Source organism: Rattus norvegicus, chromosome 5 (assembly GCF_021556685.1).
Source record: "Rattus norvegicus strain SHRSP/BbbUtx chromosome 5, alternate assembly SHRSP_T2T, whole genome shotgun sequence".
In the NCBI taxonomy this organism is placed as follows: Eukaryota; Metazoa; Chordata; class Mammalia; order Rodentia; family Muridae; genus Rattus; species Rattus norvegicus.
In genome coordinates this window covers 21,797,658-21,812,584 of record NC_141538.1, presented here as the reverse complement: position 1 = coordinate 21,812,584, position 14,927 = coordinate 21,797,658, and the positions used below count along the sequence as shown (strand labels likewise).

Genomic DNA, 14,927 nt, shown 5'->3' with positions numbered 1-14,927 from the left:
AATCTCTCACTATTATTATGTGAAGTTCAATGTGTGCTTTGAGCTTTATTAAGGTTTCTTTTATGAGTGTAGGTGCCCTTGCATTTGGAGCATAGATATTCAGGATTGAGAGTTCATCCTGGTGGATTTTTCCGTTGATGAATATGAAGTGTCCTTCCATATCTCTTTTGATAATTTTTGGCTGAAAGTCGATTTTATTCTATATTAGCATGGCTACTCCAGCTTGTTTCTTCAGACCATTTGCTTGGAAAATCATTTTTCCAGCCTTTTAGTCTTGGGTAATATCTCTCTTTGTCACTGAGTGTGGTTCCTCTGTTTAGCAAAATTTGGGTCCAGTCTGTTAGTCTACGTCTTTTTATTGCGGATTGAGTCCATTGATGTTAAGGAATAGTGATTGTTGATTCCTGTTATTTTTATTGTTCGAGTTGGAATTATGTTTGTGTGTCTCTCTTCTTTTGGTTTCTTTGCAAGGAGATTACTTTCTTGCTTTTTCTAGGGTGTGGTTTCCCTTCTTGTGTTGGAGTTTTCCATCTATTTTTCCTTTGTAGGGCTGGATTTGTGGAAAGATATTGTGTAAATTTGGTTTTGTCATGGAATATCTTGGTTTCTCCATCTATGTTAATTGAGAGTTTTGCTGGATACAGTAACCTGGGCTGGCATTTGTGTTCTCTTAGGGTCTGTATGACATCTGTCCAGGATCTTCTGGCTTTCATAGTCTCTGGTGAGAAGTCTGGTGTAATTCTGACAGGTCTGCCTTTATATGTTACTTCTCCTTTTTCCCTTACTGCTTTTAATATTCTTTCTTTGTTTGGTGTGTTTGGTGTTTTGACTATTATGGGACAGGAGGAATTTCTTCTCTTGTCCAACCTGTAGGCTTCTTTTATGTTCGTGGGCATCTCTTTCTATAACTTTGTTGAAGATATTTACTGACCCTTTAAGTTGGAAGTATTCACTCTCTTCTATACCTATTATCCTTAGGTTTGATCTCAGTGTGTCCTGGATTTCCTGGATGTTTTGGGTTAGGACCTTTTTGCATTTTACATTATCTTTGACTCTTTTCTCAATGTTTTCTATGGTATTTTCCGCAGCTGAGATTCTCTCTCTCTCTCTCTCTCTCTTTTTTTTTTCAGAGCTGAGGACCGAACCCAGGGCCTTGTACTTACTAGGCAAGCGCTCTACCACTGAGCTAAATCCCCAACCCCGAGATTCTCTCTTCTATCTCTTGTATTCTGTTTGTGATGCTTGCATCTATGAATCCTGATCTCTTCCCTAGGTTTTCTATCTCCAGGGTTGTCTCTCTTTGTGATTTTTTTAAAAATTCTTTTTCTATTTCCATTTTTAAATCCTGGATGGTTTTGTTCAATTCCTTCACCTGTTTGGTTGTGTTTCCCTGTAATTCTTTAAGGGATTTTTGTGTTTAGCTGTGTTGTCTTGTATTTCTTTAAGGGAGTTCTTTATGTCCTTCTTAAAGTTCTCTATCATCATCATGAGATGTGATTTTAAATCCAAATCTTTCTTTTCCGGTGTGTTGGGATATCCAGTATTTGCTTTGGATGGAGAACTGGGCTCTGAGGAAGCCAAGTCATCTTGGTTTCTGTTGCTTAGGTTCTTGCTCTTGCCTCTCACCTTCAGGTTGTCTCTGGTGTTAGCTTGTCTTGCTGTCTATGCATGGTCATTCTGTCTGTGAGTGTCTGGCTCTGTTCCTTCCCTTTTCCTCTGTTGCTTTGTCTTGATTCCACAGAACAGGATTCCCTACCTTTGTTTAGAGTCAGTGTGTTCCTTCATAGGAACACATTCTAGATATTGTTAGTTGCAAATTACTCCTACCAGATATGGTGAGTTTCAAACTTTACAGACTTTTGGGTCATGCATTTTCCATTCCTCAAGTGTTTAATCATGAGGTAGTTTAAAAATGTGTGTTACGGCGAGGCAGGTCATGGTGGCTCATATCTTTAGTCCTAGCACCTCAGAAGGCAGATTTGTGTGAATTCATCCCAGCCTGTTCTCCAGGGTGAGTTCCAGGAAAGCCAAAGAAAGCAATGTCGAGAAACCTTGTCTCAAACAAACAAACAAACAGTAAAACTGTAGTACGTACTTGGGTGTTGCTGTGTCTTCTGGGTTTAAAGAAAGAACTAGGGCAGCTCAGTGGTGTGAGCACCTGTGATCCCAGCACTTGGGAGACTGAGACAGAAGTACTGGAGCAAATGCAAGGCTGGCCTGGGCTACAAACCAAGTGCTGGTTTAGCCACAGCTAAATAGCAAGAGCCTATCTCACGTAAAACAGAAATAGCCTACAATCTCCTGAATGGCTTACGCCCCAAGCTGTTTTCTTCTGATTACTTTTCTCCAAATATAAAATGTGAAAACCAGAGAGGAGAGGAGAGAAGGTGGATTTGTCAAGAGTGATTAATATCCTATAAGAGGATTGAGCGTATGAGACCTCAAATCCCTCCTTCATAGTGACACACGTCCTCCAACAAGGACACACCTCCTAATAGTGCCATTCCCTGTGGGTCAAGCATTCAGACACACGAGTGTATGGGAGCCATTCCTATTCAAATCACCACACTTCAGCCCCCCTTTTTTTCCTTATCTGAATCGAAAAAAATTTTTTTTGAAAACCTCTTAAAGCCAAGCATGAGTTCTACCGTCAAGATTGTCCAGCCCCCAAATCAGCCTTTAAAGCATTTAACTGAAAGTGTCTCTTGTTTTTATTTCCTTTATCGCTGGGAGGGTAACTGAAATTCATTGCTTAGTTTCCAAGCATTTAAATTAATTTGATTATTTTTTTGTTTGCCCAATTACTCTGTGATCAGTGAATGCAGTAGAATGATTTAAATCATAAGTTTGCAGAATGGTCTGACATATGTTGCATGAACATTTCCAAAGAATGTGTTTGGTGTATTGTATGTGCTATTTAGGTCAATTTTGGTAACTACTATTTGTATCTCTTGTATGTTGGTGGACTTTTTATTTCTCATTTTTCTCCATTTTTCCTAACATATTTGGAAATTATATTTTTTAAAGATATTTATTTATTTAACATGTATATGTGTGTGCTTGTATAAGTTTATGTATACCACTTGTGCATACAGGATTCTACAAAGGTCAAAGAGGGCATCTGGCCTCCAGGAAATGGCGGTATAGACGATTGTGAGCCACCGTGTGGGCACTGGGAACTGAATGTCTGCAAGAACAGTAAATACTTTTAAGCACTGAACCATCTCCCAAGCCCCAGAAATTACGTTGTAAGTCTGTATGCACTGAGGATTTCATACTTTCCTAAAAAAATAATACTTTTATCATTATGGAATATCACTCATGATCTTGAGTAGATATTTCTTTCCATAAAATGGAATTTATTACTAGTATATTCCACGTGGCTTTCTTTTGGTTTATGTTTACTTTGTTTTTTTATTTAATGGTTTTTATTTTTTTAACATGCAATTATTCTATACCTTGTCATGTGTTTCTTGTAAGCAACATTATAAAATAATTAGAAAATAACTACTTGTCTGACGATGTATTTAGATAATTAGTATATTTCAGTTCATTTATTTTTGTATGTATGTGTATGTATGTATGTATGTATGTATGTATGTGCATATGTACTTACCATGGCTTATGTGTGGAGGTCAGTGGACATCTTGGAAGTTTGTGTATGGGAGTTGGCTCTCCTACAACCATTTGGGGAATTGATCTCAGATCATCAGGCTTGGCGTTGTGTGCCTTTAGTTACTAAACCATCTCTCTAGCTTTATTATTTCATTATTTTAATGAACAAAAAAGGTACTGATATACATGCTGGGCCATATATATATGTATATGTATACATATATATACATATATATATATATGTACATATGTATATATATATGACTCCCCAAACCTGGAAAGCAACTACCTTGTCTTCTCCCTTCTCCTCTTTTTTCTTCTTTCTTCCTCCTCCTCCTTATTCTTCTCCACCCCTTTTCTTGGTCTCCTTTTCTTCCTCTCTCCCCTTATTTCTCCCCCCACCCCCTTCTCTCCTCCTTCCAGACTGAGCTGTGCCGTTTTTCTCTCTAAGAGTCTGGTTCTGCTGTGTGCTCTTTTTGCTCTACCCCAGTCCTTACGAATTGGTCCAGCTTTACCCTTGAGAGGACATTTAGCTCAGTCTGGAAATATTTCCGCCTGCCATCCTGGGGAATGGAGGGAAGACGTTTCTCTTCGCGCAGGCCCAGGGCGCTTATAATCACCCTGCCATGCCTGGGATGTCAGCCACAGTGCCTGCTCCAACACCGCCACCGCTGAGGCGCGGATCGTTATGTGTTTTCTGTTTGGAGATTTGTACTTTTTAATCTGAGCTTATACATCTTGGCGGTTTGTGTACGAGGCATTCTGAGAGTTCCGGTCTTTGTATTTTAACAGGTTTTTAGCATCTGCCCGTTGCCTAGGGACTTTACTATTAGGGGACATCCTACCTTCTCAGTCTGTTTTTTTTTTTTTTTTTAAATTTTTATGTTGTTTCGTTTTCTGAAAACTTGATTGTCTATTTTCTCATAAAAGAAATGGAAAAACAAAAAACAAAAAACAAAGCCAGGATGTCAGGTTGTGTTTCCACTCCTAACAGTTGTGGTGAAGGTGGAAGAGGGTTCTTCCTGCAGGATGCAGACATGCAGAGAGCCGATCTCTGAGATGCACTTCTCCTCTAACTGCCTTTTCATCCTGGGGAGTTGTTAGATTTTCTCTTTGTTCTGACAAAGTGTCTGGCAGAAGCCGTGGGCAGAAGGGAAGGATTATTTTGGATTGAGTTCGAGAGGACGGGCCGACCTAGAAGGAGGTCAGAAGTGTGAAACAGCTGGCCCTGCTGTTTTTACAGTCATGAAACAGAACAGAACACAAGCTCCTCCCCATCTCCCCTCCCCCACTTCTTTATATTCTGTCCTTGGTTTAAGTCTCTAGTCCTTGGAATTTCCCATCTCCGTTAAATCTTCAAAAGTTCTCTCACAGACATACTTTGAGGAACTTTACTCTAGTCACATTGGCACAGATGATAGCCAAGAAAAGACATGGCCAAAGCAAGACAGGAAAAACAAAACAAAACAAAGCAAAAGAACAACCAACCAGCCAACCAAACAAAAACCAAATCATCTTGTGGCTCCAGCTCCCATATATGGAGTTCTTGGTGCATCATTGGGGCACCAACTTTTGGGTGGCCCTGACTGTCCATCTGTCACCTGTTGCACATAAAGCCCCTCTTGAGCCAGTTCCATCCAGTCCATGCCCGTGGCTTTCCTAGATGAGTATCTCATAGTTCCCTCCCACCCCCTAACCTTCCCGTTTCATTCAATGGCTTTTTAATGCCTCCTTGTAGGGGGATTCTGATCTGACCGTACAGTGTCTGGCCTCAATGGCTTTCCTGCCTGCAAAATCCAGTACCATGTGGAGAGCATTGACACGTTTTGTCAGCTCAAGATGGACCTTGGCCCTTTTGGACTTCACTTTCTGTGGCCTCTGTGAGTATTCAAGGCTGACACAGGAAGACACTTCCACTGAAAGACCCCCGGAGCGGGGAGACCCTCACTCAAGTCTCAGGATGATGCGACCCCCGAAGAACTCACGTGAGACCGTCCTTGCTGTAATAAACATGAGGTTTATTGACAGGAACCAGTGCACTGGGGTCGAGACTCCTATCCCACGCAGGGGCAGTGGAGTTTGACCCCGAGAGGCTGGGAGAAAGGGTATTTAAAGGGAGAAACCACAACCCAAGGGGGCAGGGATGGTGCCATTGGAAAGTGTGGAGAATACCAGTGAAATATCAGGAGGAGAAGCTTCCTGTTTCTCAAGATTGTTCTCTAAGGGCCTTTAAGTCCTTTTATCTAGTTCCTGGGAGAGCAGGCTCAAGAAATGTGACCTTTTACTTACAGGTAGAGGGCGGGGTCTGGAATTTGAGGTATTTAGGGCTTTTTTAAACTTCTGGCTTCTTAGCTGCATTTTTTTTAATTAACTTGAGTATTTCTTATATACATTTCGAGTGTTATTCCCTTTCCCGGTTTCCGGTTAGCTGCATTTTTTATTCTTTCACCACATGCAGCCAGTTTGGAACAGGGAACCTCTGATGGTATTTATGAATAATATTGTAATTAATTCTTTAAGAATTTCACACCATCTTGAACATATTCCCCTTCCTCTCCCAACTCCTCCCATCCCTTTTCACCCAATTTGAGATTTCCCCATTGAATCCAGGTTGTGTTTCTCAGCTGGTCTTGTGAGTGGGACACTTCTAGCTGTAGCAGAAAAATGTGAGGCAGCTGGTCCCGTTGTGCTGCTGAGTATGGAGCGGATATGATGCTGGAGTGTCACTTGCTTTCTTCTTTTTATTCAGTCCTGGACCCCTGTGCACGGAATGTTGGGAAATGGTGCCCAACCCAGTTGAATGAGTCTACCTACCTTACTTAAAAACTTGGGAATGCCTTCTCAGACGTACCAAGCTTCCTTTCCTAGGTGATTCTAATCTAGTCCAACTGATAATGGAGGTCAACCATTGTGGGGAACATCCAACCTTTATTCTGTGTCTTGTGTGCCAAAGGAAACAGAAACTAATGGGTAAGAGTCTGATGAAGAACAGATGTGTGTGTAGTCTTAAACTTACTCGTTATAAAGAGAAAAATAGATTCCTTTGCAGGGAAGGCAAACTACATGATCAAAATCAGTGAATGGGAGGAGGGTGCCTGTTTGAAACATGAAATTGTGGAGAGCCCCCAATTTTCAGAAACAATGTCTAACTTCTCTTCTGTGTTGGACTCCCCATCCTGAGCCTCCCAAAGGGACATGGCTCAGTACACAAAGGTACTTCCCTATAACCTTGATGATCTGATTTTAATTGCAGTCACTGAGGTGGTGGATAGTCTGTAATCCCAGCATTCCTAGGGTGAGGTAGGAGGCAGAGTCACCTGGAAGGTTATGGGCTGTAAGTGCTGAGGCGGTAGGAACAGCAAGATAGACCTGTTTCAGCAAAGTGGAAGGAGACAGCCGACTTCTGAACGTTGAACTCTGACCATCATGTACACACTCACACATGCACTTCACATGCACAGCATTCATATACATACAATCACATATACCACCCTTACCCACATACAGTCACACACACTCACACAATCACACATAACATAGCTACACACACACACACACACACACTCACACAATCACACAACACACTCACACACAACACGTACATACTCACTCACTCATAATACATACATAAATAATTTTCCGTAAAGTGCTCTTATTCCAGGACCATGGCAAATCTTCCTCTTTTGGCACATCCTTCAAACTGGCCTTTGAAATCTGTTCCCTTTCGTTGGTGCAATTCTCAGGCTCCTCTAAGAATCAGCTTTCCCGGTGGCTCTGTCTTTACCATTCCACAAAGTTTGGGGACATGACTCTTCTTTTGACACCTCCAGTCTCTCTACCTTCTTTTTTTTTATACCTTTAAAAACATTTCATCAATGGGATGCTAATGGAATTATCGGATCATCTATTAAGTCTAAATTCTATTTTTATTCAGATGTCCACTCCGTCTCCAGGAATCGAGGCATCTCTAGGGTGGGTCCCACCAGCCATTCCAGTTTGAGTGGTCTGAAGGCCACTTCAGTCCCCATTTCTGTAAGAATAATTTTAGCCCTGGTGATGGAAGAGGATGTAGGCTGGGCCTTCCAGGAAAGCTTTGTTCTTGGCTTTCCTTGTGTGTGAAGTCCTGGAAATGCCCCTTTCCTTGGTTATTTATTACACATGGGTGTGAGTTCTAGAGCTGCCGGGTCCACCTCAGGACTGGTGTGGGGCCCGTGTCTGATGAGGCAGAGCAGAGATAAAGCAGTTACCTTCAATCAACCATCGATGACATTGTATACCTGGGCTCTGAGTTCAATGAGTTGACCAAAAGTTCTCCTTTTCTTTTTTTCTTTTCCCCTTTTCTTTCAATCCATATACCCTGACTTAGATAGCTGTGCTGATCCAAGATCTAACATGTAATTTATCAATGTTAGTGTCCTGGCTTCGTGCTGTGGTCATCATGTGCATGAGCGTTTGCGTTTCAAAGTTCTAGTTTATGGCTTATCTACCCCCATTGTGTGATTTCACATAGAAGTACTTTCCCTCCCAACCACCGGGAATAGCAAGGCTAATAAAATTCCCGTCTTGCCTTTGCTGAGAGTGTTGTTAAAGTTTTCTGTGTAAAGGCTTTTAGCCTTTAAGTTGCATGATGTATTAAAGAGCAAAGTGTAGGGCTGGCTTATAAGCTATAGCTGGTGATCTGTAAAATCTACCCATTATTGTGTACTCTCTCCCTTTCCCCACATGAACACACAGTTTACCTTACACGTTTTACCTTAACCCCAGTTAAGTTTTATGTTCTTTATTTCATTTTTTCTTTCTAAGTTGATCTCTGACACACTTCCGTATGCTGGAATTTTTTATTTTGTTAATATAATTGTAGTCATTAACATAGTTTAACAGTGTTGTTTTGATAGACTTCTTTAAGTCTGTAGACTCACTGCTTATCTTTTGTTGAGCTTAGTCCAAGTTAGTAAACAGGTTGGTGGCATTAGAGTTCATCCTGCATTCGAGTTTTGCTTTGTTACATTGTCTCACACCCGATTTGAAGCCAAGCCTCCTATCTTCCTGTCTTGCTTAAGCCAGCAGATCTCAGTGGTAGACTTAACCCATTGGCTGGCTTTGCTGGAAGGCCCAAAGAAAACTGCCCTGTGCCCCCCTCTTTCCAGCATCTGCTGTAGAGTTGGTGCAGTGCTTAGAGCTGTCAGTTGTATGCCTCTCGGTCTTCACCTTAGTGTTGCATAAACACGGAGGGAACCACAAAGTCTGAAGAGGTTAGATAGCTTGTTAGCAAATTGTTGATCTCTACAAGTTCTATGTAGGACATTCCCACCACTGCTGCTGCTGTATATGGTTTCTGTCATGCTAGTGGTCTAGGAAAGGGTATGGTTGATGATCTCGGATTCAGTAGACAGACAGCCAGTGTCAAGTGTCAGACTGGAAGCCAGCATGGAGCACAGTGGTGCAGGTGCTTCTATTAGCAGCTGTGACTGTAGACTTGGTCATGTCCCCTTACCATGTGACATGCTGGGAGGTACCGCATGTCTCCTCACAGCACAGGCGCCAGTTCAGTGACTACCTTATGAAGACGGTGGTCTGGTGGGGTGTATAAAGTATAGGCTTGGCTTCTGATTTAATTCCAGATGTCCCCAAGTGTTGACCATTGACAATCTCCATTGAAACTTACAGCATGACCAGCCTTCTACAGAAATTTCTGAGGTCTTGGTAAAGAGACTAATTTCCAAGGTAAGTCTGGCTTCTGGTAGCCAAGGCACTCACTGAAGTGCGGGGAGACAGTCGTGAATGGGTTTCATTAGAAGAACCTGACCCTGCTGCTTACTGAACACGGCTATAGGCCATGAGTGATGGAGAGCCACGTGGTATGGTGTCTTGTTAGAGAAGTATTGATTATAGGACCAGTGATTTTAGGTGTATCTCACATTTAACCTACATCTTGGAGCTACTGCTTTTAGATGACTTTTCTCCTCTTGTCTAGCAACATAAACATTTCTACGCTAACTAAAATACAACATTGTTGTTTTAATTAACTCAGTAATTCCATGGGAAGACTGGGGTTTTTCCTCAGCAACGTGATCTCTTCTTAGCCATTGTTGGTGATGTTGTGAGTTCAGTAGTTATCCCCCTAGGGAATCCATAATTAAACTTCACTTGTTTATGTGCAAAATGCTACATTTTCCCACAGTATTGCATAATAATTCAATGGGATATTTCTTGCCTTAAAACAAAACTTTACAGGAATAGTAAACTGTGTAACTGAGGTTAATATTCTTTGAAATAAAGCAACATTGTAATCGATTAGTTGAAATTGTTCTAAATCCAAAAATAAGTATATGGTTTCATTATTAACATTCCATCTAGTCCACACCAAAAATAAGTATATGGTTTCATTATTAACATTCCATCTAGTCCACACCAAAAATAAGTATATGGTTTCATTATTAACATTCCATCTAGTCCACACCAAGTGATTTACATGACAGTTAGCACCTCTTTATAAAGATGCTTCCCATTATGGCTGTGGTCAATTGGAAAACAGCAGGAAGAGCAACGATTATGAAATAACAATAGTTTTTATGACATATTCAACTATGTGGTAACTACGCTGTATTCGCAAGAGTTCTAATCAAGGCTGGATGAGTCAGCCTGGTAGGAGGAAAAGGGTCCCTAGAGCAGGCAAAAGATTTAGAGACAATCCCTTATCTTACTGTTTGGAGTCCCACAAGAACACCAAGCTCCACAATCATAACATACATGCAGCCGACATAGCTCAGACCCACACAGGCTCCCTGATGGTTGATTCAGTCTCTGTGAGCCCCAGTGAGTCCTGCTTAGTTAATTCTGGTGACTGTGTTCTTGTGTTGAAACGACTCTGTTAGTCCATACAATCCTTCCTCCCCTTTTCTTCCAGATTGGCCGAGCTCTGCTTACCCTTTGGCTGTGGGTCTCTCTGCATCTGTTCCTATCAGTTGTTGGATGAAGCCTCTGAGATGACGATCATGCTAGGCTCTGGTACAGCAGAATAGTATTACTAGGAATCATTTCATTCAGAATGTCAAATTATAGACTGTCAATTTATAATACATATCGACAGGTTATTATATAGCAGAGAGGTAATATTGGTCTTCTGTTGAAAAATCAAGAAAGAACCTTTTTTGGTTGTTTCTTGAGAGGATAAATAAATAAACAGAAGGGAAAAGGTCCCCTGATCAAAAAGTGCACTGACTGAGTGTGACAGTACTCTTCTTTGACACATCACAGAGCATTGTCTGTAGTATTAGGGGTAATGTAATACCATCAAATTCTTACATATTATAGTCATATATATATGAATACAAATTTAAAATTACAAACACCGAATCATGACTACATGATTTTGGAGTCTTAACTCACAGCACTAACATGTTTCTTACATCCTAACAGCTTGTTTAGACCTGAACAAAGCTTCATTGAGCGTACTAGTAATTTTCAAATGACTTGATAAGACTCTGCTTGTGGTATTTTGCTTTTTATGAATTAATTTGAGGAAAAGAAGGCAGCTGCCGCACTTCACCTACTTCGACACTGCTCTGTTCTGGATTGTATAATTACAAATGTATGTATGGAAACTTAAAGGGATCGCAGGTTTCCCAGGATGGAGACATCATTTAGTGCGTCTCATTGGTGTGAGCATTAGACAGTGTAAGATCAGGCATGGGAAAAGGTTTATCCTCTACCACAGTGACGCTAGGACAACAGGCCTCTTAGTGAGGTTAATCAGTCATAGGTGGGAGTTTATCAACAAACTGCCAACATCCGTCATGTCCCGCTGACAAGAGCTGGGCATCACGCCTTCACAGGTTTGGAAGATTACATAGACTGTCTTGCCAGTGCTTTTACTTTCTCAACAGCAAAAGAAACACATTTTAGCAGAACTAAAATATCACATTCTCCGAGGCGCAGAAGAATAGAAATACATCTATCAATGTCAGAGATATTGATAGGACCCTGAGAAACAAAGCCCAAAGTGGAGGTCTGCTAGTGAGTACAGTGACATCAGCATTTTTCCCTGTGTGTTGAGAAAAATGTATAACTAAACGATGTCTCTATGAGAGAATCCTCCCTGAATAACTGTTAGGAGGAATGCCATTCTTCACGCCTTGATCTATCAGAACTTTTGCATATTTCTGCCGCCTGTTTGATTCCAGAGTCATCCTGGAAATCAGGTGAAAATTCCAACAATACCCCACCAAGAAGGCATAGCGATATACATATTTATTGCAACGGCATAATGGACACATGTGGGCAGACATATTTCTTGTGTGAACTTTTAACACCTGCAAAAGAGTCTGTCCCCTTGTGCCCAGTACATCTGGATCCACGAACAAAAATACCTGTGGTGGTCAGGCCGTGGGATGGACAGGTTGTTTCCGCATTGGAACTGGAGTTCACAATTCTAAAGCATGTCCTCACAGTCTTATGTCTATAACTTCTGGATCCTTTGCTTTCGTTGTGGCATTGTTATCCTCCGTGACTATCAGTGAAGTTTGTATCTGATAGGACTGCCACACTCAGTTGTTCAGGTCTGACTCACTCATTTGGATTTAGAGTTTATCTGCAAGCTTCTTTCGTAAAACTCTTGATACAGATGACTGCTAAGCGAGTTACTAAGTGACTTGTTTAATAAACTGAAGAGTGTAAGAGTATATATTTTATAAAAGATTATCCTTCTATTAGAGATGTTTAAATCAGATGGTGTGTTGAATATATATATATGCATATATATATATATATATATATATATATATATATATATATACTTGAGTTTCAAGACGCTAGTAGGGGCCAGGTCCTAGTTTGGGAAATGAACCCTCTCTAGAAGACAGCTGCCTTGTGTGTAAGAATGTATGTTTGATTCTGTTTGTGAGTATGTGAGGAGAGAGGCAAAGGTGTCTTTGCACACAAGGCAGTCCACGTGTATACCTCGTACACTTACACAGGGTGAAGCACAGGGATAATGTTTTTTCTTTGGGTACAATTACACCAATCTGTTTTAAAGCACGTTTTGCTTTTGCATTTTAGAGTTCTGTTAAGTTGGATTTCCGTTGGAAAATAATTTTCACAAAACCCAAAATATCCCTGCCCTAAGAACTCCTATTTAATTTTACATCTATATAAAAACGACTGTCTCCGGGAAGGAGTTTCTGAACAAATCAAGGCTGTGTGTATGCAAGTCTAGGTTTCATGCTGTGTGGCTTAGGTTGGCCTTTAATTCATGAATTTAAGAGAATTCTACTTTAATTTTCAAAGTAGCTGGGACTTGAGGTGTGTATCCCATGCCTGGTCTGATCTTGGTTCTTGCATAGGGTCCATCGTGGTGAGGCCCCCTGATGAGCGTCCCTCCCTCCAAGACAGCACCTCCTTTCCAGGGCTCATCTGTCTGTTAAAAAGTTTCCTCTGGCATTGCTGACAGCAGTCCTTTCTCATTTGCGCCCAATCTCCATGTCACATCTTGGAAACTGACCTTGGCTTTTGGTAAATCTCTGAATCCTGGGTTAAGAACTAGACCAGACACCCATCCTTTCTAGTTTCATCCCACAGAGTTCAAGGAGACATCCTGTATTTGAGTAAGATCTGGTGCTTGTTCTTCCCCAGAGCAAGACAAAGATAGCCATCTGTCTGTCTCTTTTCCTAAAGACTACAATAAATGGCTAAAACTTAAGTGCTAGTGTGAACGTAGTCCCATTCTAGGGTCAGTAAAGATTCATAATTCTAAGGTCCAGACATAGACTTCTTTTTAAAAATATATTTATTTATTCTATATAAGTACACTGTAGCTGTCTCAGACACAACAGAAAAGGGCATCAGATCTCATTACAGATGGTTGTGAGCCCCCATATGGTTCCCGGGAACTGAACTCGGGACCTCTGGAAGAGCGAGTCCATGCTCTTAACCACTGAGCCATCTCTCCAGTCCCCAGACATAGGCTTCTTGGAAGTGAAATGAGGATAAACTCATGAGGCTTTGAAGCCACTGCTATCATGATGCCAAAACTAGCCCTGAGACACATATTGAGGCTTCAAATTTTGGTAAAATGATTGTCCGTTCATTGTGCAAGCCTCTTTCTTTTCTTTCCCCCTTTCTGTTCCTCTTGCTTTGTTTCTTTGTGGACTGAAGACAGAACCCTGTTCCCAGCGATGCTATTCAGAGGCTCTGCCACTGAGCCGTATCCTAGGCTACTGCGGGTGCTGTGTTAGCTTGGTTTGCTTTCTTGCTTGTGTTTCTCCATGGATGCTGACTCACAAATACTGCCGAGAAGAAGGCCGTCATGGTTCGCATGCATCTTCCTCCCCATCGGGTTAGTGTGGCAAACTCTCTGATGAATAAAGGAAAAGAATTAGTAGCACCGAACGCTAAGTCTCAGGAAATAAAACAGTAAATGCTACAGAATGGCTGCCTCTGCGAAGTCAAGATGGGCACAGAATTGAGGAAAATAGAAGAAGATGCAGATCCCGGTGAACATGCCGAGAATGGTCTCTATATGCAAACTCTTTCTGAGTTCATCTAAGCATCTGGGTCACTATCCCGTATCTTCATAACGTTTTTAAGTTCTGACACAATAGATGACTGTAGGAAGCAAGTGGCTTTGAGGAAACTACCCTGGAGAGGGGAAACATGAGTCTTAGTAGCAAAGGTGACAACGTGGGACCAGTGGCACAGTGTGGTGTGCAAAGTGGATTGTGCCTGTCGCACAAAAATAGCTCAGACGTTTCCTTTCCCTTCTTAATCAAACTGCAAAGGGAGTAAACGTTTTTACACAGAAGGGTTCGGTTAAGAAGAGGGATCAGGAAATTTAATAAGAAATCCAGTAACCCGAGTCACTTTGCTACTTAGTTGACTGCATAGGTCATCTCGACTCTATGACAGTATGAAAACAATATGCACTCAATGGAAACTACACATTTTTAATTTTGATCATTTCCCAGGCCCAATCCTCTCTCCTGACACTAGGTGGCAGTAGTGAGCCACAGCAGGCACCTTTTCTTGGAAAATGAACCAGTTCAGGTTCCAACGTATTGTGTTGCAAATGGTGAGTCTGGGTTAAATGTAAATGCAAATTTAAACTTATGGTTGTTTGAACGTACCATAGGCATATAGGCTATAACCTCATGGGGAGGAGCACCTGTATGCTGACAGTCGATCAACTGGGTCTAATGACGCAAGCACGCAAAACCAGTTCAGAAGGCAGAGGCAAGAGGATTGCCAGCTTGAGAGAGCTTGGGCTGTATAGCAAGCTGCAGACCAGCTTGAGATACTCAGCAAGACTTTTCTCAAGT

General features: G+C 41.4%; 1 long non-coding RNA gene across 1 annotated transcript in view; it reads left to right on the top strand.

Annotated features, from left to right (window-relative positions):
* Nucleotides 1-5,353: 5,353 nt before the first annotated feature.
* LOC120103059 (uncharacterized) overlaps nt 5,354-14,927 on the top strand; it is an 86,127-nt gene continuing 76,553 nt past the window's right edge. The window contains exon 1 of the long non-coding RNA XR_015620627.1: nt 5,354-5,495. This is a non-coding gene — a long non-coding RNA (uncharacterized LOC120103059). The remainder of the gene's footprint in view (nt 5,496-14,927) is intronic.